This window comes from Aristolochia californica, unplaced genomic scaffold (genome assembly GCF_029961685.1).
Source record: "Aristolochia californica isolate CCGP_79_NKW_82.1479 unplaced genomic scaffold, dmAriCali1.0.hap1 SCAF_3, whole genome shotgun sequence".
Classification (NCBI taxonomy): domain Eukaryota; kingdom Viridiplantae; phylum Streptophyta; class Magnoliopsida; order Piperales; family Aristolochiaceae; genus Aristolochia; species Aristolochia californica.
In genome coordinates, this window is record NW_027181992.1 from 14406979 (window position 1) to 14430198 (window position 23220).

General features: G+C 44.6%; 2 pseudogenes; both read left to right on the forward strand.

Moving 5' to 3' along the window:
* Window positions 1-1092: 1092 nt before the first annotated feature.
* On the forward strand, window positions 1093-6987 carry LOC137958931 (elongation factor 2-like; annotated as a pseudogene).
* An 8685-nt stretch (window positions 6988-15672) lies between these two features.
* LOC137959902 (elongation factor 2-like) lies at window positions 15673-19789 on the forward strand (annotated as a pseudogene).
* Window positions 19790-23220: the final 3431 nt, after the last annotated feature.

Genomic DNA, 23220 nt, shown 5'->3' on the forward strand with positions numbered 1-23220 from the left:
CTCTATTGCTGCTTACTCATCCTGGCTAGTATATCAGATTGATGAAAAAAATGCATTTTTAAATGGTGATATACGTGAAAAAATTTATATGATCCAACCGATTTCTACTACATCAAAATGGAATCTCTTTCAAACTCAAAACACAAATTGAATGCACTCCTCTCCTCTTCTCTCCTTTCTCTCTTCTTCTCTTCTTCCTCTCCTTCTTCATCTCCCTTTTTGGCTCAAGATTAATATGAAGGAGTCCTAAATTCCACACATGGCTGCTTTCCATCATATATGTTGTGTCGTGCATGCAATAGCATTATTATTGTAATTTTTTTCTTTAATATACTTTATTTTATTTCAGTTTTAGGCCACATGGGTATTTTTGGAATATTTCATTTATAGGGGTATTTTTGTAATATTTTATCTTAAACCCTGTATGGGTGAACCCTATTTAAGGGGTAAGAGTAATGAGAAAGAGAAACATTGATTTTAAGTTAACTAGGGTTTTGAGTTCTCCTCAACGAGGTCAGGGGTGTGCGTTCTCCTTAACGAACCTATGGTTTTCAAGCTTTCCTTTGGCTTGATCTTCGCCTTCCTCTTCTTCGTCCCTACGAATCATGTGTCAGATCCGGGACCATAACAACTGGTATCAGAGCGGGAACTCCATTCCCTAGAAGAATGGATTGCCATGTGCAGAGAATTATCCCTTGAAGAATGGATGGCCATGCGTAGAAAATTGCGCAGAGAATTGGCAGAAGAACGTACATGGGGTATTTGCAATGAAGTGGAAATAATACGTGAATGGTGTGCAACTTACATTAAAAAAATTTATGCAAGGAAGCAATTGGCTACCACAGAAAAGGTCATACGATCTCAAATCTCCGAGCACAAAATAAACATTGAACGAGAGGTAATCGATTGTGACGCTATCTCGGACGGGTAGGAGAAGCAAGAAATCAGAGAGCCTTCTATATCTCCAGCGGCGGCAACATCCAAATTTGGGGATTCAGAAATTCCGAAATCAGAAGGGTATTCAGCACACCCTTCGTTGAAAAATCTGGAATGGGGTTCAGCATCAAACCCTTTCCCACTGGATGCCATACATCTTTCCGAATAGAAGACGTAGGAAAATCCCAAGCCGAACAGCGGGGACCAAGCTTTGGGGAAATCAGAAGGGTTTTCTGGCACAACGTCGTTGGTATTGGGTGCGACCACCAATCTGAAATTGGGGACAATGGCAGTCTTCGAGCTGGGAAGTCATACACAAAATTCCTGAGCAGGGCAAGGGGACCCAGAAATTCCGAAATCACACAACGAGGCTCACGACAAGCAACACTTGATTTCGAACAGGAGAAGGAAAATTTTTCAGCGACTGTTCTGTCCAGGAAATGTTTCCGAGAGCCCTCTGTCTCAGAAAATCTCCAAGCGGCAAAGCCCCAATGGGTTGTTGTCCGCCACCGGAGGAGGAGACTCCGGCGGCTCCATCAAACAAATTTCTGCTCAATCTCGCCCTTGGTAGCCCAGCGGAAACAAAATTTCATCGCCTTCGGGGGTAAGTTTCCGAACCGCCGTCAAATTTTAGGTGAAATCGCTTGTTCCATGGGGTTGATGGGGCTCGAAAGGCCTGAGCAGCAGCAACGTTGCTAAAAAATTGGGGACGGAGCTTCTCTATTCCGTGAAGCAGAGAACCAGTGCCCAATTGCCGGGATTCCGGCTTGGGTGTATGAATTTCAAGGTGAAATTTTTCTAAGGATGCTAGTATACGTAGAAAAAGTTTTATGGGGCCTGCGGAGATATTTTTTTTGGGGGCTTTGTTTTTCTGATGATGAGCACAGTCCCTGTGCGTATGTCCGTTGTCAAATTGGATATTGGGGGCTTAATTTTTTGCGTCCCATGTCTGTAGTAATGAGAGATGGAGATGGGAAATTCCAATGTTTTGGATTGGTTAATTTTGAGAATGCAGCAGATGTTGCTCTTGCCGTTGGGGGGCTTCATGACAAAAAAATTGATGACAACGAGTGGTATTTTGGGAAGGCTCTGAAGAAATCAGAAAGGGAGATGGGATTGAAGGGACAATTTGAGAAGATTTAAAAGGTGACTGTAGACAAGTACCAACGGGTGAACCTGTACTTGAAGAACCTGGTTGACAACATAGATGATGAGAAGTTGAACCAATTGTTTTTTGAGTTTGGTCTACTTACTTCATGCAAGGTTTTTGCAGTGAACTTGATAAATGTGTTGAGTGGTATATATTCTATCATAACAGGTAGTTCTAAGGGCCCTATTGTGATAGGAGATTCACAGGATAGTAAGTTAAATTTGTCATTTCTTGGTTTTGCAAAAGTATGGAGATAGATTTCTTGGTTCTGCACAGAAGGCTATTGCCAGTGGGGAAATTGTTAATGTGAACCTTGACTGGACAGAAACAGTGCCCCACCCAGACGATCAGGTGGAGTATGAATTGTGGGCCAATAGCAATGATAAGCGCGGGCCTCAGTGTGACATGCTGATGCAATTTGTGAAGGATTTCAAGGATGCAACATAGTTACTTGAACAAGGCGGATACAACCAGTTCACACCTCACTTACATTTGGTACTGTCCTCAGGCATTCACAATTAGCAAGCAATGCAAATGTCAGCGTATTAATCATATTAGATATTGTGCACCTGATCCTGTACAAGGTTTTAATCATGGATATGAAGGGAAAGACATGGTTATTGAGAACTTGAGACTGTTATGTGTTTTAAAGGCAGGCAGGTTACATTCTCCAAGGGCAAGATTCACAGGATTTGCGCTTTCTACTGCAATGCCAATTTTTGAAACAATTAATTTTCTAATTTCTGGTAAATTCCAGCCAATAGATTTTGCTGCAATTATCTGTGGTAGGAGGACTGCAGTGTATTATCCAGGTATAAATCAGCCTTAAGATAATGGTGAAAAGATTTCCTCAGATGCTGATTATGCTTCCCATATTGATTACCGTATGGCTATGATGGTTTGAAGAAATCTATTTACCAAATCCTGTGTACACAGGATAGCATACTGGATAAATCCAGAGACACTTCACATGTCAATGAGGAAGATGCAAATTCAAATACCAGTCATTTTATTTCATACTTCTTAAAAAATTCTCCCACGGCAAAGAGAGTGGATGACTTGATGTATGATTTTTTTGTGGCTGGGTTGAATAGTAGGACGAAGTGTCCACTGGTTGCTGCTATTACAGTGTAAAAATGGGTTCCACTAGATAGTCAGGTTGGAGCTATTTCAAAAGGTGATAAGAAAATTGAAAGAGGACGGGCAATGGTTTGATGAAATGCCCGGCAGACAGGGGGAATATTGTCATTTATTGATAAGCAGTTTGGGTTTTCAGGAATTGGTGCAAATTATGAATGGCACTGCAATTGGGAGGTTTTGTGTGCGTAACAATGGGGCTAAAGATGTGATTGAAGGTGTTGGTGATCATGGTTATGAGTACATGACGGGTGGTACTGTAGCAGTACTTGGGAAACCTGGAAGTAACTGTGCTCTAGATGGTCCACTTATCCTTTATGTTTCTAAGATGATTCCTGCTTCTGATAAAGGTCAAATTTTTGCCTTTGGGTGTCCCTTTGCTGGTAAATTCTGCACTGGTATGAAGGTTAGAAATATGGGCCCAAAGTATGCACAAGGCCAGCAAAATGATTTATATGTGAAAAACGTCCAGAGAACTGTCATTTGGATGGGGACAGAGCCAGAGTTTGCTGAAGTTGCTCCTTGTGGAAAAAAAGAGTCTTTGGTTGGATTGGTTCAGTTCATTACTGCTATTTTGACTGGTGAGAAAGAAGTAGTTGCTCACCCATTTCGAGCCCTGAAGTTCTCTGTCCCCTGTTGTGCATATTGCTGTCCAATGTAGAGTTGCTTCAGATCTTCCCAAGCTTGTTGAAGGTTTGAAATGGTTGGCCAAGTCAGATCATATGGTTGTTTGTATAATTGCAGAGAGTGGTGTAAATATTGTAGTTGGAGACCTCCATCTTGAGATTTGCCTTAAGGATATGCAAGATTACTTCATGGGTGGAGCTGAAACCATTGTTTCTCCTCCAAGGGTATTGGCGCATATACAGCGCACGGCATCAGATTGCATTACTGGAACACGCACAGAAACGGAACATGTGTGTACAGTAGAAGCTGAGGTGCGTGTGGTGCTATGCGAATAACGCTCGGTAACCTCAACATGTGATGCAGTAGCGGTTGCGTGAGACCGAAATACGCACAGCACATGCGTCGGCACTTGCTTCACACGCACCACGCGTGGTGCGGTAGTAGCAGAACCTGATGTGGCACAAGACGCACACATAAGCGCAGGAGACATGCGCTTTGTGCAAGGCGTGCCGGCACACATGCAGGACCATCTTGTCGCAGAAACGGAAAATGCGACTTGGCGATTACGAGTCTTATCAGCAATTACACATGTTAGTGCTTCGTTACTAGACCGGATTCGCACTGGACTTCACCAAGACGCCCAGACCTACAGCATTGTACAAGCTGCAACCTTGGGTGAGAGGAGACGACTATGGCTTGACGACGGATTGCTCAAGACCAAAAGTAATCGACTTTATGTGCCTAAGTACGATTACCTACTACATGACCGCTTGAGGGAATGCCATGATACCTGGTGGGCAAGTCAACCAAGCCAAAGACTGACGTTGGCCTTGCTCTCTGGCCAGTATTATTGGCTGGACATGGAGAGTGATGTGGAGGATTTTGTGTTCACATGTTTTATCTATCAAAGAGATAAGATAGAACAAAGAAAACTCAAAGGCTTGTTACAGCATTTAGCCCATTCAAAAACGGCCGTGGGAGTCTATTTCAATGGACTTCATTTCTGGTTTGTACAAGAAAGAAGGGTTTGGGTCTATCATGGTAGTGGTGGACCAGGTTACGAAGCATGGAACATTCGTAACAGTGCCAAGTAATTGTACAACAAAAGATGTTGCTCGAGCTTTCATGGCATAAGTGGTGAAGCACTGGGGTGTGCCCACAATGATTATCAGTGATCGTAACCCCAGATTCACAAGAAAATTCTGGACCGAGTTAACTAAACTATTGGAAATTACTCAAAAATTTTCCACTACTTTTCATCCTCAGACGGACGGCCAAACGGAAATTATAAAGACTGAGAGGAGAGCCAAAGGGGGAAACCCCGAAGGATGCAATACTTGACAAAGTGGCAGGGTCAACCGAAAAGCAAGGCAACAAGGCAAGACACTGCCGAGTTGTAGCAATCCGAGAAGGAGGTGGCCCACTATCGCCAGGGGATGCAGACGAGGGCATCTACCTTATGGCAGTGGGAGTATGAGACGGGGGATGAACCCATGGTGTAGCCAGACACCAAGACCGAAGACTGTGCAAGTCCATTGCACAGCAATGGCAGCAGCGGCCAAGGCCAAGTGCAATGGCACGGCCCAGAGGGGCGCACGCATATGGCCAGCCCGAAACCAGCTGCAAAGGAAGAAGACATACTTGAGCTTGCCAAATGGATGGCCAAGCAGCAAGACGCGCAACAACCCCGGCAGTTGGCCGAGACAAAAGGCAGCATGCCAACAGGCACGCAGAGGCGGGTCAAGATGGGGTTGCAGTCAGCAGGGGCACTGACGAGTCGAAATGGGTTGCTCACAACCAGGACTCCAAGCGGGTCGAAATGAGGTTGCGTGCGACTAATACTCTAGGCGGGTCGAAATGGGGTTGCGCGCGATCAAGATTTCAGGCGGGTTGAAATGGGGTTGCACGCGACCAGGACTCCAAGCAGGGCGAAAGGGGGTTGCCCGCGACTAGGACTCCAGGCGAGGCTAAATGGGTTGTACGACCTGGACTCTAGGCAGGGCGAAATGGGGTTACGCACGACCAGGACTCCAAGCGGGGCAAAATGGGGTTGCGCGCGCCAAGACTCTAGGAGCAGGCGCGCGCATGGCAGGCCTCTAGGTGCAGGCAGGCGCGGGCGCGCGACTAGGTCAAAAGGCGCCCACCCATGAAATGGGGTTTTCTCAGGCGCCCGCACGACCAGGACTCCGCCGCACGCGAAATGGGGTTTCCATAGACCAGAACACCTGGCGCCTGCCTGACCAGGGCACCCCTGGCGCCAGAAGGCGAATTTTCGGGATCTGGCGAATTTCTTTGCGTTTTTAGAGATTTCAAAGGGCCTGGACGGATTCTGAGCCTTCTAAAGCCCAGGGGGGAGGCTATAAATAGGAGGAGCCTCTCCCATTGTAAAGAATTCAGATTCTTAGCAATGTTTGCTCTTTAAGTGTATAGAGAGAGTGAGTGGGTGGCCAAACATGGTCACCCTTTGTAACTTTGTTTTCTCAATACAAAGTTAGCATTATTGTTCAATTTCTTTGGTTTCTCCATCGTTCTTTTGGCTGGCAACATCAAGTGTGGAGCTATGGTGGAAGATTCGTGAGACAAGGAGGTTGACTAGTTCTTCGGAAGAGCTAGGCCGCACGGGGTTGATATTCCGCTGGGCTAGACGGACTTAGCCCAAATCTGACCGCGTGACAACTGGTATCAGAGCATTGTTCCATCTATGGCATTCACAAGTGGAGATGTAGCAGCAAGAGGTATGGAGACACTCTATGAAAATGATTTACGTTTTGGTGATTTCAAGTCCAAACTTGTTAGCTTGGAAAATCAACTTTCAAGACTGGAGGAGTTCGTACATGACATTACGCATGGTCTACAATCTGTCCCTAACTTGTTCCAAGGGTTTAGGGACAACGTACATAGTGCCATGACAGTAATGCAAACTGAAATCCAAAGAGTGGACGGAGATGTTAAGACCATCGAGAAAGAAGTGGGGCCAAGACTCACCCAATGCGAGAGAGCCCTTGCGAATGGAGAAGGTTCGCAAGGAGGTGCCAAGATCCGGATCTACTGGGAGAGGCAGCAGGGAGGTGCCAGCTCCAGTACTGCTGGGAGAGATAGCAGAAAGGCGCCCGATCCGGTGCTGCTTTTCAGGAACTCCTAGGAAAGGCAGCAGGGAGGTGACAGTTCCGGTTCTGCTGGGAGAGACAGTAGAGAGGCGCCAAATCCAGTGCTGCTTTCCAGAAATTTTTGGGAAAGGCAACAGGGAGGTGCCAGTTCCGATTCTACTGGGAGAGACAGCAGAGAGGCGCTAGATCCAGTGCTGCTTTCCAGAAACTACTAGGAAAGGCAGCAGAGAGGCACCAGTTCTGGTTCGGCTGGGAGAGACAGCAAAGCGGTGCCAGATCCGATGTTGCTTTCCAGAAATTGTTGGGAAAGGCATGTTACGGTCCCGAGTCATGGATCGTGTAACACGGTGTGGGATTTGTGAATCCAGCACTGGTACTGAGTTGCTGGACTCGGTATGAGGGTAAACAAAAACCTTCCTTGCTGGTTTTCTCTCACGTGGACAAGACTTGATGGATACAATATCTTGATTGCTAAATATATGAAATTAAGCCATCAATGTTGACCAAAATAAAGTAAGGAGAATACCTTTTTCTTTTCACGGAAATCAGGGTTTCAAACCTGATTTGGTTGTAGCAAGTCAAGCTATGTACACTTGGCTTGTAGCAAGCCTTGGCCCATGTGCATGAATGATTACCCTCTCTTTCCTTGCTGGCTCCAAGCATAGGAATGGCAATTAATCTACTTATGTGAATGACCAGAAAACTCCCCCAATTGCTGCTCGTCAAGAGGGTTAGACCCCTTGATGGTGGCTGACGTTGTTAAAGAGGGAGAACCCTCTCTTTGGGCTTGGAAAAGGGGCAGGAAGCTCCTCTTCTTAGTATGGATGATGAAGGATGAATTTGGGTGAATATGGAAGGCAATGGGGGGTGAAGGATAGGTTGGATTTTTGGAGTAAACCCTAAACTCGAGATCAAGAGGTGATCTCAACCTGCTTAGATTAGGTTATTCTAAAATATCAAAGCTTACCTATTTCATTCATACCTTTCCTTTAAATAGGTCACGTCAAGGAGTTTTAGGGTAGGGTTACAATAATTCCCCATAATGCCCTTACATATAAAGTAATTAGAAATAACTCCTACTTAAAACAATATAAGAAATAAATCCTACTCAAATAAATATAAGAATTAAATCCTATTGAGTGAGTTGTTGTTGTCTTCTTCGTTGTATGACTCGGTGTGCTATTGAGTCCACAACATCTGCCTTCCCATGGAGAAAGAGTTTGTCCTCAAGCTCAAAAGCTGGGTAGACTTGTTTGAAGATGTCCACACGTTCCCATGTGGCAGCGTCGGGGTCAGTGTCCGTCCACTGAACGAGAATATCCCAATGGTCATTGGTCAGCCATGCGCGTAACACTGCAGCTAGGTTAAGAATAACCTCGCCATGATCAATCGGTGGTAGGAATGGAGTGGATGTAGGTTGTGCTCCGGAATGCGATTTCAAAAGAGATACATGAAACACATCATTAATTCTGGCTGTGTCCGGTAACTTGAGTTGATAGGCGACTGGTCCCACACGTCGAAGAATGGGAAACGGCCCAAAAAATCTGGGTGAGAGCTTATGACGTGGAGGTCCCGCAAGAGACTGTTGTCAGTAGGGCTAGAGTCGTAGCCACATATACGTCCCAACCTCAAAAGAGACCTCACGGTGGCCTCTATCGTATACATCCTTCATCCGAACTTGGGCGCGTCGTAGCCATTCTGTGATATTCTGTAGCAGTAGATCCCTATCTATGAGTGCCTGATCAATCGTGTCCACGGGGGTGGACCCTGGGTTGTACGAGAGAAGGCGAGGTGGATCCTGGCCATATATAACCCGAAAAGGAGTGGATTGCAATGCAGAGTGGAACGAAGTGTTGTAACAGTATTTGGCCCACGGAAGCCATTGAACCCATTGCCGTCGATGATCCCCCACCAAGCAACGTAGATACATCTCAATGGTGCGGTTCACTACCTCAGTCTGCCCGTCTGTCTATGGATGATAGGCGGAGGAGAACTTCAATTTCGTCCCACTCAAGCGAAACAGTTCCTGCCAAAAGGTGCTCGTGAAAACTGCATCTCTGTCACTCACAATGGATTCTGGAAGGCCATGTAAGTGGACTATCTGCTCCAAGAAAGTCTGAGCAACCCGTGTTGCTGTATACCGATGAGCCATTTGTATAAAATGCCCGTACTTGGAGAATCTATCAACCACTACAAAAAGTACGGATTTGCCGGCTGACAGGGGTAGGCCTTCCACAAATCCATTGAAATGTCGGCCCAAACCTGCGTAGGAAGGGCCAGAAGCTGGAGAAGACCGGCTGGACTCGAGTGCTCGGCTTTGTTGCGCTGGCATACCTGACAGTCGCCCACATAAGTCTCAATAGAGGGTTTCATGGCTTGCCAGTAAAAGTCAGCTCGAATTTTGTGCAAGGTCTTCTGGATCCCCTCGTGTGTACTGTCATGGTAGGCCGAGAGAATAACTGGAATCAACTCGGACTCAGGTGGAAGGAAAATCCACTGCTTGTAATAAATAAGTGAATCCTAGATGGACCACTTCACATTCATTGTCCCTTCCGAGATCTTCTGATGCAATTCCTGCAGTGCAGGGTTAGTGGCATGTGCTTCTCGCACCAAGTCCATAATGAAAAATCTCGGCTGGTTGATAGAATAGACCGACTGCTGATCTTCAAAACACCGTGACAAGGCATCTGCCGCCTTATTTAATCTCCCCGCACGATACTCCACCGAGAAGTCAAACCCTAACAACTTACTGATCTAATGCTGCTGTGGCGACGTCGTCAAACGCTATTCTAGTAGGAATTTAAGGCTGTAGTGATCTGTGCGTATGAGAAAAGCCCAGCCTCAGAGATATGGCGTCCAATGTTGGACCGCTTTGGTAACCCAATCAATTCGCGCTCATAGGCTGCCAGCTTGTGATGGCGGACTGCCAACTGTCAGCTAAAATACGCAATAGGATGGCCCAGCTGCTGTAAAATGGCCCCCATGCCCATGCCCAAAGTGTCGCACTCTACCATGAACAATTCGTCAAAGTTGGAAAGTTGTAATACTGACATGGATGCGAGGGCAGCTTTGAGTGCCACAAACGACGTGGTGGCCCCCTCATCCAAATAAAGGAATTTTTCATGAGTAAACTCGTCAATGGTGCTGCCACTGGCCCATAGTTCTGAATAAATTTGTGGTAGTAGCCCGCAAGACCCAGAAAACTCCGTAATGTAGAACATGACTGTGGTTGTGGCCACTCGTGAATAGTTCGGATCTTCTCGGGATCCACCGTAACCCCCTCATGTGAGATAATGTGTCCCAGATACCCCACATGTGAAGCCGCAGAAGAACACTTGGAATGTTTCAAATAGAGCTGATGTGCTCTTAACAATCCTCAAGTGTGTCAAGTGCTCTTCAACCGACTTGCTATATATCAAAATATCATCGAAAAATACAAGAACAAATTTTCGAAGATAGGGGCTAAATACCTCGTTCATCAAAGCTTGAAAAGTGGAGGGTGCATTAGATAACCCGAACGGCATGACGACGAACTCAAAGTGGCCATGGTGCGTGCGGAACATCGTCTTCTCGATATCAGAGGGGTGCATCCGGACCTGATAGTATCCCGAACGGAGGTCGAGTTTAGTGAATAACCACGACCCATGTAACTCATCCAAAAGCTCATCCACTACCGGAATTGGGAACTTGTCTTTTACTGTTTGCACGTTCAATTCCCGATAATCCACGCAGAACCTCCATGTCCCATCATGTTTCTTCACAAGTAAGACGGGTGAAGAGAACGGGAAACTATTGGGATGAATAAGACCCCTGCTTCAACATCTCATGGCATTGACGCTCTATCTCGTCCTTCTGAAGGTGTGGGTAACGGTATGGTCACACAACCACTACCTCAGAACCTGGTTTCAGACAGATCCTGTGGTCACAGTGCCTCATGAGAGGCAACCCCGAAGGCTCCTGGAAGAGGTCAGAGAACTCCTCAACCAGACCATCACTAGTACTGTCAGGCTGATCCTGTGTCTGCAAAGTGTGTATGCGGTGGGCCCTGTCCACCTGACAGCCCTATAAGAGCACCCGACTTCCGGCCAAATCAAAGCTCATGGTTAAAGCCAAAAAGTCCCATATAATGGGGCCCAACGTTTGTAACCATTTAATGCCTAAAACCATATCAAATCCCGCCAGGGGAATAAAAAAAATTCCACTTAAATGAAGTAAATCCAATGGAAAAAGTTACCGCCTTACAAATCCCATAGCTAGGGACCTTCTCGCCATTGGCCACTGAGACGGTGGCTGTCAGATGAGTGTGAATCTGGAGCTGGAGATGTTGTGTGGCTGTCAAACTCAGAAAATTGTGTGTACTCCCCGAGTCGACTAGTCCCACCAGTTCTCGGTTGATGACATGAGCTCAGACTTGCATTGTAGTAGGCAATTTCTGCCCAGTAATAGCATGCAAGGATATCTCTGGTGGTTCCTCCTCGATAATATCCTCTGGTTCCTCTGGATCCTCTGAATCCTCCACCTCGAGCCAAAACAATTGTTTACATTGGTGTCCAACCCGATACTGCTCATCACAGTTATAACAAAGATTTTTGGACCGTCTTTCTGCCATCTCCGCACTTGTCAATTTTTTTATAAAGCTCGGTAGGGAATTACCAAGGCGGGGATCGGCTATCCGAGTCATAGTCGGAGTGTGTCTGGATGGTGTTGTTGTAGCTGCTCCTTGAGAAGAATTATAGCAGGGCCCTTGCCACGTGGAGGAAGTGTTCCTCTCACTCGACCAACCTGGCTTACATTGTTGCAGCTGTTGTCGTTGTTCCATTGCTCGGGCCATATTCATTTAAATCCGTGGGCCTAAAGAGTTCTACCTCTAGCCGTAAATACTCATTGAGACTTTCTGTGAATAAGGGGACCTACTGGTCAACCAATACCCTCTCACCAGCACGAGCCAACTTTTCCTAGAATAGTTTTTGATATTGTTCCGCAGAACCCGTTTGTCGCAATAGGACTGACTCTCTCAGGGGGTTGCTGTTGGCGGGAGGCCCAAATCTAACTGTGCATTGATTTTTAAATTCTCCCCAAGTCATTCCCGGTCTCTCTTTCTCGACTTGAGTAACCCATAACATGGCTTCATCTGTCATATGGAAAGAGGCTAGTTGCACCTTATCCCATTCAGTAGTCCCTTGGTTCAAAAAAAAAAATTCACATCTATGCAACCAAATTAATGGATCCACATAACCATTGAAAGAGGAAAACTCCAACTTGGTGTACCTTGGGACTGTGCTTCCATGCTGAGGTCCTTGGACAGCAGTGAGCGCAGGCCACTGCTCCCCTCTTCTGTGATATGGTTGAGCAACCTCTCTCACCTCTCGACTCTGATGTCTCTGTATCTTCAACTCCTGTAGCATGCTGATAACCTCATCTCTTCTTCCAAACCACAAACCTTTCCCAACACTGGTTATGCTATTTCAAGGCTATCTTCTATCTTTTGTATCCTGATTTGGATTTCTTCATTGCAGATATTATCCCCCATGTTACCCTGCTCTGATACCAAGTTGTTACGGTCCCAAGTCATGGATCGTGTAACACGGTGTGGGATTTGTGAATCCAGCACTGGTACTGAGTTGCTGGACTCGGTATGAGGGTAAACAAAAACCTTCCTTGCTGGTTTTCTCTCACGTGGACAAGACTTGATGGATACAATATCTTGATTGCTAAATATATGAAATTAAGCCATCAATGTTGACCAAAATAAAGTAAGGAGAATACCTTTTTCTTCTCACAAAAATCAGGGTTTCAAACCTAATTTGGTTGTAGCAAGTCAAGCTATGTACACCTGGCTTGTAGCAAGCCTTGGCCCACGTGTATGAATGATTTCCCTCTCTTTCCTAGCTGGCTCCAAGCTTAGGAACAGCAATTAATCTCCTTACATGAATGACCAGAAAACTCCCCCAATTGCTGCTCGTCAAGAGGGTTAGACCCCTTGATGGTGGCTGACGTTGATAAAGAGGGAGAACCCTCTCTTTGGGCTTGGAAAAGGGGCAGGAAGCGCCTCTTCTTAATATGGATGATGAAGGATGAATTAGGATGAATATGGATGGCAATGGGGGGTGAAGGATAGGTTGGATATTTGGAGTAAACCCTAAACTCGAGATCAAGAGGTGATCTCAACCTGTTTAGACTAGGTTATTCTAAAATCTCAAAGCTTACCTATTTCATTCATACCTTTCCTTTAAATAGGTCACGTCAAGGAGTTTTAGGGTTAGGGTTACAATAATTCCCCATAATGCCCTTACATATAAAGTAATTAGAAATAACTCCTACTTAAAACAATATAATAAATAAATCCTACTCAAATAAATATAAGAATTAAATCCTATTGAGTGAGTTGTTGTTGTCTTCTTCGTTGTGTGACTCAGTGTGCTATTGAGTCCACAACAAGGTAGCAAAGAGGCGTCGGTTCTGGTTCTGCTGGGAGAGACAGCAGAGCGGTGCCAGATTTGGTGTTGCTTTCCAGAAATTGTTGGGAAAGGCAGTAGGGAGGCGCCAGTTCTGTTGTTGCTGGGAGAGACAGCAGAAAGGCGCCAGATCTGGTGCTGCTTCCTTGGAATTGTTGGGAGAGATAGCAGGGAGACGCCAGATCCGATGCTGCTAGAGATACCTTAAGCAGAAAAATAGATTCTGCTATGCCTTTTGACAGAGAAAAGGGCACAAGGGTATTGGTGCATATACAGCGTACGACACCAGATTGCATTACTGGAACACGCACAAAAATGGAACATGTGTGTGCAGCAAAAGCTGAGGCGCGTGTGGCGCTATGCGAACATCGCTCAGTAACCTCAACGTGTGATGCGATAGCAACTACGCGAGACGGATATACGCGCAGCACATGCGTCGGCACTTGCTCCACGCGCGGTGCGGTAGCAGCAGAACCTGATGTGGAGCACGATGCACACATAAGCGCAAGAGACATGCACTTTGTGCAAGGTGTGCGTGTGAACATGCAGGACCATCTTGTCGCAGAAACAGAAAATATGACTTGGCGATTATGAGTCTTAGCAGCAATTACACATGTTAGTGCTTCGTTGCTAGACCAGATTCGCATTGGACTTCACCAAGACGCCCAGACCTACAACATTGTACAAGCTGTAACCTTGGGTGAGAGGAGAAGACTATGGATTGACGACGGATTGCTCAAGACCAAAAGTAATCGACTTTATGTGCCTGAGTACGATTACCTACGACATGACCGCTTGAGGGAATGCCATGATACCTAGTGGGTAGGACAACCAGGCCAAAGATGGACGTTGGCCTTGCTCTCTGGCCAGTATTATTGGCTGGACTTGGAGAGTGATGTGAAGGATTTTGTGTGCACATGTTTTATCTATCAACAAGATAAGATGGAACAAAGAAAGCTCAGAGGCTTGTTACAGCATTTGCCCATTCCAAAACGGTCGTGGAAGTGTATTTCAATGGACTTCATTTCTGGTTTGCGCAAGAAAGAAGGGCTTGGGTCTATGATGGTAGTGGTGGACCAGGTTACGAAGCACAGAACATTCGTAACAGTGCCAAGTGATTGTACACCAAAAGAGGTTACTCGAGCTTTCATGGTACAAGTGGTGAAGCACTGGGGTGTACCTACAACGATCATCAGTGATTGTAACCCTAGATTCACAAGAAAATTCTGGACCGAGTTAACTAAACTATTGGAAATTACTCAAAAATTTTCCACTAGTTTTCATCCTCTGATGGACGACCAAATTGAACTTATAAAGACTGAGAGGAGCGCCAAAGGGGGAAGCCCCGGAGGACGCAATACTTGGCAAAGTGGCAAGGTCAACCGAAAAGCAAGGCAACAAGGCAAGACACTGCCGAGTTGTAGCAATCCGAGAAGGAGGTGGCCCACTATCGCCAGGGGATGCAGATGAGGGCGTCTGCCTTATGGCAGTGGGAGTATGAGACGGGGAATGAAGCCATGGTGTAGCCAGACACCAAGGCCGAAGACTGTGCAATTCTAGTGCACAGCAATGCCAGTTGCAGCCAAGGCCAAGTGCAACGGCACGGCCCAGAGGGGCGCACGCATATGGCCGGCCCGGAACCAGTTGCAAAGGAAGAAGACATACTTGCACTTACCAAATGAATGGCCAAGTAGCAAGACGCGCAACAACCCCGGCAGCTGGCTGAGACACGAGGCCACACGCCAACAGGCATGCAGAGGCGGGTCAAGATGGGGTTGCAGCCAGCAAGGGCGCTGGTGGGTCGAAATGGAGTTGCGCACAACCAGGACTAGAAGTGGGTCGAAATGGGGTTGCACGCGACCAGGACTCCAGGCAGATCACAATGGGGTTGTACGCGACCAGAACTTCAGGCAGGGCAAAATGAGGTTACGGGCGACCAGGACTCCAGACGAGGTGAAATGGGGTTGCGCAACCAAGACTCCTTGCAGGGCGAAATGGGGTTGCACGCGACCAAAACTCCAGGCTGGGCAAAATGGGGTTGCGCGCGCCAGGACACTAGGCGCAGGCGCGCACGTGGCAGGCCTCTAGGCACAGGCAGGCTCTTGGCGCAGGCAGTTGTGGGCGCGCGGTAGGCCTCCTGGCACAGGCAGGCCTATTGGCGCAGGCAGGCGCGCACATGCGCAACAAGGTCAACAGGTGCCCGCACGCGAAATGGGGTTAACTCAAGCGTCCGCACGACCAGGACTCCAGCCGTGCGTGAAATGGGGTTTCCAAAGACCAGGACGCCAGGCACCCACCTGACCAGGGCACCCCTTGCGCCAAAAGGTGAATTTTCGGGATCTGACAAATTTCTGTGCATTTTTAGAGATTTCAAAGGGCTAGGATAGATTCTGAGCCTTCTAAAGCCCAGGGGGGAGGCTATAAATAGGAGGAGCCTCTCCCATTGTAAAGAATTCGGATTCTTAGCAATGTTTGCTCTTTAAGTGTATAGAGAGAGTGAGTGGGTGGCCAAACATGGCCACCCTTGTAACTTTGTTTTCTCAATACAAAGTTAACATTATTCTTCCATGTCTTTGGTCTGTCCCTCGTTCTTTTGGCTGGCAACATCGAGTGTGGAGCTAAGGTGGAAGATCCGTGAGACAAGGAGGCTAACTAGTTCTTCGGAAGAGCTAGGCCGCATGGGGTAGATATTCCGCTGGGCTAGACAGACTTAGCCCAAATCTGACCGCGTGCGGTGGCTCCCTCGGACAAATTTCTGTTCAATCTTGCCCTTAGTAGCCCAACGGAAACAAAATTTCATCGCCTTCGGGGATAAGTTTCCAAACCGCCGTTGAATTTTAGGTGAAATCAGTTGTTCCATGGGGTTGATGGGGCTCCAAAGGCTTGAGCAGCAGCAACGTTGCTCAAAAATTGGGGACGGAGCTTCTCTGTTCCGTGAAGTAGAGAACCAGTGCCCAATTGCTGGGATTCCGGCTTGGGTGTATGAATTTTGAGGTGAAATTTTTCTAAGGATGCCAGTATACGTAGAAAAAGTTTTATGGGGCTTGAGAAGATTTGTTTTTTGGGGGCTTTGTTTTTCTGATGATGAGAACAGTCCCTGTGCGTATGTCCGTTGTCAAATTGTATATTGGGGGCTTAATTTTTTGTGTCCCATGTCTGTAGTAATGAGAGATGGAGATGGGGAGATGGGAAATTCCAATGTTTTGGATTGGTTAATTTTGAGAATGCAGCAGATGTTGCTCTTGCCGTTGAGGGGCTTCATGACAAAAAAATTGATGACAACGAGTGGTTTTTGGGAAGGCTCTGAAGAAATCAGAAAGGGAGATGGGATTGAAGGGACAATTTGAGAAGATTTATAAGGCGACTGTAGACAAGTACCAACGGGTGAACCTATACTTGAAGAACCTGGTTGACAACATAGATGATGAGAAGTTGAACCAATTGTTTTCTGAGTTTGGTCTACTTACTTCATGCAAGGTTTTTGCAGTGAACTTGATAAATTTGTTGAGTGGTATATATGCTATCATAACAGGTAGTTCTAAGGGCCCTATTGTGATAGGAAATTCACAGGATAGTAAGTTAAATTTGTCATTTCTTGGTTTTGCAAAGTATGGAGATAGATTTCTTGGTTTTGAACAGAAGGCTATTGCCAGTGGGGAAATGGTTCATGTGAACCTTGACTGGACAGAAACAGTGCCCCACCCAGACGATCGGGTGGAGTATGAATTGTCGGCCAGTAGCAATGTTGAGCGTGGGCATAAGTGTGACATGCTGATGCAATTCGTGAAGGATTTCAAGGGTGAACCTATACTTGAAGAACCTGGTTGACAACATAGATGATGAGAAGTTGAACCAATTGTTTTCTGAGTTTGGTCTACTTCATGCAAAGTTTTTGCAGTGAACTTGATAAATTTGTTGAGTGGTATATATTCTATCATAACAGGTAGTTCTAAGGGCCCTATTGTGATAGGAGATTCACAGGATAGTAAGTTAAATTTGTCATTTCTTGGTTTTGCAAAGTATGGAGATAGATTTCTTGGTTTTGAACAGAAGGCTATTGCCAGTGGGGAAATGGTAAATGTGAACCTTGACTGGACAGAAGCAGTGCCCCACCCAGACGATCGGGTGGAGTATGAATTGTCGGCCAGTAGCAATGTTGAGCGTGGGCCTAAGTGTGACATGCTGATGCAATTCGTGAAGGATTTCAAGGGTGCAACACAGTTACTTGAACAAGGCGGATACAACCAGTTCACACCTCACTACATACCTTGGTACTGTCCTCAGGCATTCACAATTAGCAAGCAATGCAAATCTCAGCGTATTAATCATATTTGATATTGTGCACCTGATCATGGATATGAAGGGAAAGATGTGGTTATTGAGAACTTGAGACTGTTATGTGTTTTAAAGGCTGGCAAGTTAGATTCTCCAAGGGCAAGATTCACAGGATTTGCTCTTTCTACTACAATGCCAATTTTTGAAACAATTAATTTTCTTAAGTTTGGTAAATTCCAGCCAATAGATTTTTCTGCAATTATCTGTAGTAGGAGAAGTGCAGTGTATTACCCAGGTATAAATCAGCCTTAAGATGATGGTGAAAATATTTCCTCAGACCCTGATTATGCTTCCCATATTGATTACCGTTGGGGCTATGATGGTTTGAAGAAATCTATTTACCAATTCCTGTGTACACATGATAGCATACTGGATATATCCGGAGACACTTCACTTGTCAATGAGGAAGATGCAAATTCAAATACGAATCATTTTATTTCATACTTCTTAAAAAATTCTCCCACTGGAAAGAGAGTGGATGACTTGATGTATGATTTTTTTTGTGGTTGGGTTGAACAGTAGGATGAAGTGTCCACTGGTTGCTGCTATTACAGTGCAAAAATGGGTTCCAGTAGATAGTCAGGTTGGAGCTATTTCAGAGGTGATAAGAAAATTGAAAGAGGACGAGCAATGGTTTGATGAAATGCCCGGCAGACAGGGGGAATACTGTCATCTATTGATTAGCAGTTTGGGTTTTCTGGAATTGGTGCAAATTATGAATGGCACTGCTGTTGGGAGGTTTTGTGTGCGTAACAATGGGGCTAAAGATGTGATTGAAGGTGTTGGTGATCATGGTTATGAGTACATGACGGGTGGTACTGTAGCAGTACTTGGGAAACCTGGAAGCAACTGTGCTCTGGATGGTCGGCTTATCCTTTATGTTTCTAAGATGATTCCTGCTTCTGATAAAGGTCAATTTTTTGCCTTTGGGCGTCCCTTTGCTGGTAAATTCTGCACTGGTATGAAGGTCAGAAATATGGGCCCAAATTATGCACAAGGCTAGAAAAATGATTTATATGTGGAAAACGTCTAAAGAACTGTCAGTTGGATGGGGACAGAGCCAGAGTTTGCTGAAGTTGTTCCTTGTGGAAAAACAAAGTCTTTGGTTGGATTGGTTCAGTTCATTATTGCTAGTTTGATATGTGAGAAAGAAGTAGTTGCTCACCCATTTCGAGCCCTGAAGTTCTCTATGTCCCTTGTTGTGCGTATTGCTGTCCAATGTAGAGTTGCTTCAGATCTTCCCAAGCTTGTTGAAGGTTTGAAATGGTTGGCCAAGTTAGATCATATGGTTGTTTGTACAATTGCAGAGACTGGTGTAAATATTGTAGCTGGAGACCTCCATCTTGAGATCTGCCTCAAGGATATGCATGATTACTTCATGGGTGGAGCTGAAATCATTGTTTCTCCTCCAATTGTTTCATTCTATGAGACTGTAATACGCAAGTCTCCTTACAAACACAATTGGCTTTAAATGGAAGCTAGGCCAATGGAGTTCTACACTCTTCTTTCGGATCCAAATATTGGACAGATCTTCTTCTGGGATGTATTTTCCTGTGCCTTGATCCTACATTAACAATTGTTGCTGCCATGCTGGAAAATTATGGGCTGTGCCACCTTGCCAATTGGGGGGCCTCCATGAAGGGTTGTTCAACACCAGTCAAAGACTGGTACATGGCAGCAAGGTTACTGGGGGAGATGTGGTGACATTCGGCACACATCCCTCCCTTCGGCCTTGAAAACACAATAAAAAAAAATTGCTACTCGGGTGGAATGCTCTAGTTTTGGGAGTCCAGATGGAGGACACAGCTCTGCGGATGCTACTTGAGAACAGGTGGAGACATCAGCGTATAGACCGTACCTTCGAGCTTGAGGACAAGCTCTTTCTCCCAGGGGGTGTAATGTTATGCACGCAATAATATTATTATTTAATTTTTTCTTTAATTTCTTTATTTTATTTTAGCTTTAGGCCGAATGGGGTATTTTTGTAATATTTTATCTTAAACTCTGTAAGGGTGAACCCTATTTAAGGTGTAAGAGTAATGAGAAAGAGAAACATTGATTTTAGGTTAAACAAGTTTTGAGTTCTCCTCAACGAGCTCAGGGGTGTGTGTTCACCTTAACAAACCTAGGGTTTTCAAGCTTCCCTTTGGCTTGATCTTCGTCTTCCTCTTTTTCCTCCCTACAAATTATGTGTCAGATCTGGGACCATAACATGCTGTAGGGTCTCCTAATAAGATTGAAGAATAGAAATATAAGAAATAGAGGTAAGACAATAACAACAAGATAGGGATAACCAATGGGTGGATGAAAAATGAGCAACAGAGTGAAAGGTAGATGGTTGTGTGCATGCCCTAGGCTCTTTCCAAAGAGAAATCGGTCAGATATCAAGTGGAGGACCAAAAAAAGGAGGAGAAGGAGAACTTACCTCAAAGGGGTCTGGAGACTCCACAGATTGGTTACAGAGAAACCAGGTGGGACATTGGTGGATGAATAAGGGTTTCTCTTCAAAGAATGTTACATCACTAGAAACAAACATCTTCTTGAGAGAATGATTGTAACACACCTATCCTTTCTGAGTATGATAGTAGCCTAAAAAGATACATTTAATTGCTCTGGGATCCAATTTAGAAGTATTTGGGGATGTAAGATGAACAAAAAAAGTACACCATAAGACTCTCAATGGAAGAGAAACATCTCATCACCAGGAAATAGATGGGAGTATGGTGTCTTATTATCGAGTACCGAAGAAGGCAACTTGTTAATAAGAAAACTAGAAGGATGGCATGTGGCCAGTAGAAGTAAGGCACATACATATGGTGTAGAAGAGTACGAGCAACCTCAAGAAGGTGTCAATTCTTTCTTTCAACTACTCCATTTTGTTGTGATTGTAGACACAAGAGGTTCCTTTATCTCTATAGAAGGATTGAAAATCTTTGTACATACATTCCCTTGCATTGTCTTAGTGGAAGATCTTCAAGATAGTCAAGAACTGAGTAGACATCATGGCACAAAAAGACTTGAAAATAGGTAATATTTTTTATTCTATCTTTCCAGTAAGAATTACCATGTAACCGGAGAAAAATCATCAAAAAATGTAATGAAGTACTTGGAATAGAAACATTAGAGAAGTTCATGGCCTCTACCTTTAAATATCGAAGTTGTTGGCAACATTAAGTGTGAGCTTAGATTGTGATAACATCGTGTGATTGAGCTTCATTTTGGGGACAGACTATAGTTCTTCTATGCAATATGTGACTCATTCACATTTAGATGAAATCAAAGAACGATCACTGTTTTCGGCAAAGACAATAAAATCTTTTTGTCTGGTATGCAATTAACAAATTAAAAGAAATAGATTGAGTAATAAGTTTATGGGCCATCTCCATTCTATTTAAGATAAGATATAACACCATCTTTTACTTGGAAATTATTTTCAAAAGCTCTTTATTTCCTTATCATTATTGGTTTTTATGTAATTTTCTATCAAATGAAGCCATAACGGCTAACAAAAGAGAGTCCTATGAAAGTTGGGTTCTATATAATATCTATGTTATAAGTTAGGTGAAAAATATGGACTTTTTGGCTAAAGCATTCTGCATTGATCAAGCTTTAACAAGTTGTTGCTCCTTAGGTATTAACAACTGGAGTTGTTTGTAATGAGAATACTCTAATTGTTTTTTGTTAAGATTTACTTTGAGATTTCTTCCCTTAATGAGAAATCATATAAATATTCTGTAAATCCAGTGATTGTATAATCCCGTTAATCACTCATAATTTTTCCATGTTTATTTTGTAAAACGGCTATTTAAGCCAATGATGTGAATGAGAAAATATGACTGAAATTGAAGTATTATTTTCGACTTGGTATCAGAGTAGGAAAATCCTTCTCCTTCTCCTTCTCGTCACCGAAGAATAGAGCGAAAACTTTGTCTCGTAGTCTCTCCCGTAGCCGCAGATTAGAGTTGCAACTTTGTCATTGAAAAAAAAAAACAGAGCAGGTCTACTCCATGAATGAAGAAGACACAGTTTGCGTTTCTCTTCGGCTGTCGTTGTAACACAAAACTACCGCCACACGAACTCTCAAAATTTACCAACGAACCACCACCGAACCACCTTCCAGTGATCAGCACCAGTGTCACCGACGTAGAAGATGAAGAGCCAAACCAACGTCTCGAGCTCGATTTATCTCCATCATCGCCCCCACTCTGGTGGACCGTCTGGACGACACCGACGCCTTAAGCCGAGCCATTGCTCGGCCTTCTAGCATACCACCAGCCCGAACGTCGCTGGCTAAGAAGAGGCCGCATTGTCGATGAAAAAGATGAAGGTATGAAAAAATAATTTGCTTATGTTAAATTTGGTCCCGCATTTTATTTTTCTGGTGGGTCGCGACAACTTCTTGAACCGGACCGAAAACAGAGGCCTGGACCACTTTTCGGACCAACCGAAAACAAGTACCCAACCCGGGTCAACCCATTGGAAGACCAGATTGAAAAAATTTATTCAGAAAGCGGACTGGTCTAGTTCTCTGACCAGACCGAAATCAGAGACCCAAATCGGGTCAACCTAGTGAACAGAAAGCGGACTGGACCAATATTTTTTGGGTGATCATCACCGATCTACCGATCTTCTTGCATCATGTCGAAGGAATCAAAACCATAGTGTATTTTTACTCACTGTGGTGAAACTTGGCATACAAAGTCAAAATGTTATGAACTTAATGGGTATCCAGAATGGTGGGATCCTACTAAATCGCCTCGCAAACGGAACACTAAACCAAATAATCATGCTTCTGTTGCAGTAGCAGAACCCTCCACCTCTGCTACATCTGTTAAGGTTTTTAATACTTCCTCTCCTAGAAGAAATAGTGAATGGATAATTGATTTTGGTGCTACTAATCATATGACCTTTGACAATCATTGTCGTGGACTCCATAGCGGGACGAGTCATCTAGAGACGACGTGGGTGAGTTGGTAACTCAAAAGGACATTCAAGTACCTTAGAATTTATAAATTTGCGTTATTTAATTATGTGATAAAATTTAAAGCTAGCGATGACATCCTTGTAAAACTATACGTCAGATTCTTTTGTATGATTAGCCTTTAAGTGGGCTCATGGAATTGAATGAAGGCAAGTAGAATTTCATTTAGAAAAGGATCGGTGTTCTCTGTTATGGACTCAATAGCACACCGAGTCACTCAGAGGACGAGACAATGACTCACCAAGTCACCTAATTTTACTTTTATTACTTATGTTGCTTTAATTTCAAATTTGATTGATTATGTAATAAGACTTGAAGGTAGGGGAATAGTTGAGATTTATAAACCTAACCCTAACCTATCTTGGCGCGAATGACCCTATTTAAAGGGTAAGAAATGAGAAATAAGGTAAGTTCGGATTTAGAGTAAAATAGAGTAATTAGGTTCTTGCGAGGTTCCCTATCCTAGGGTTCTTGGCATGAACTATCCTTAGT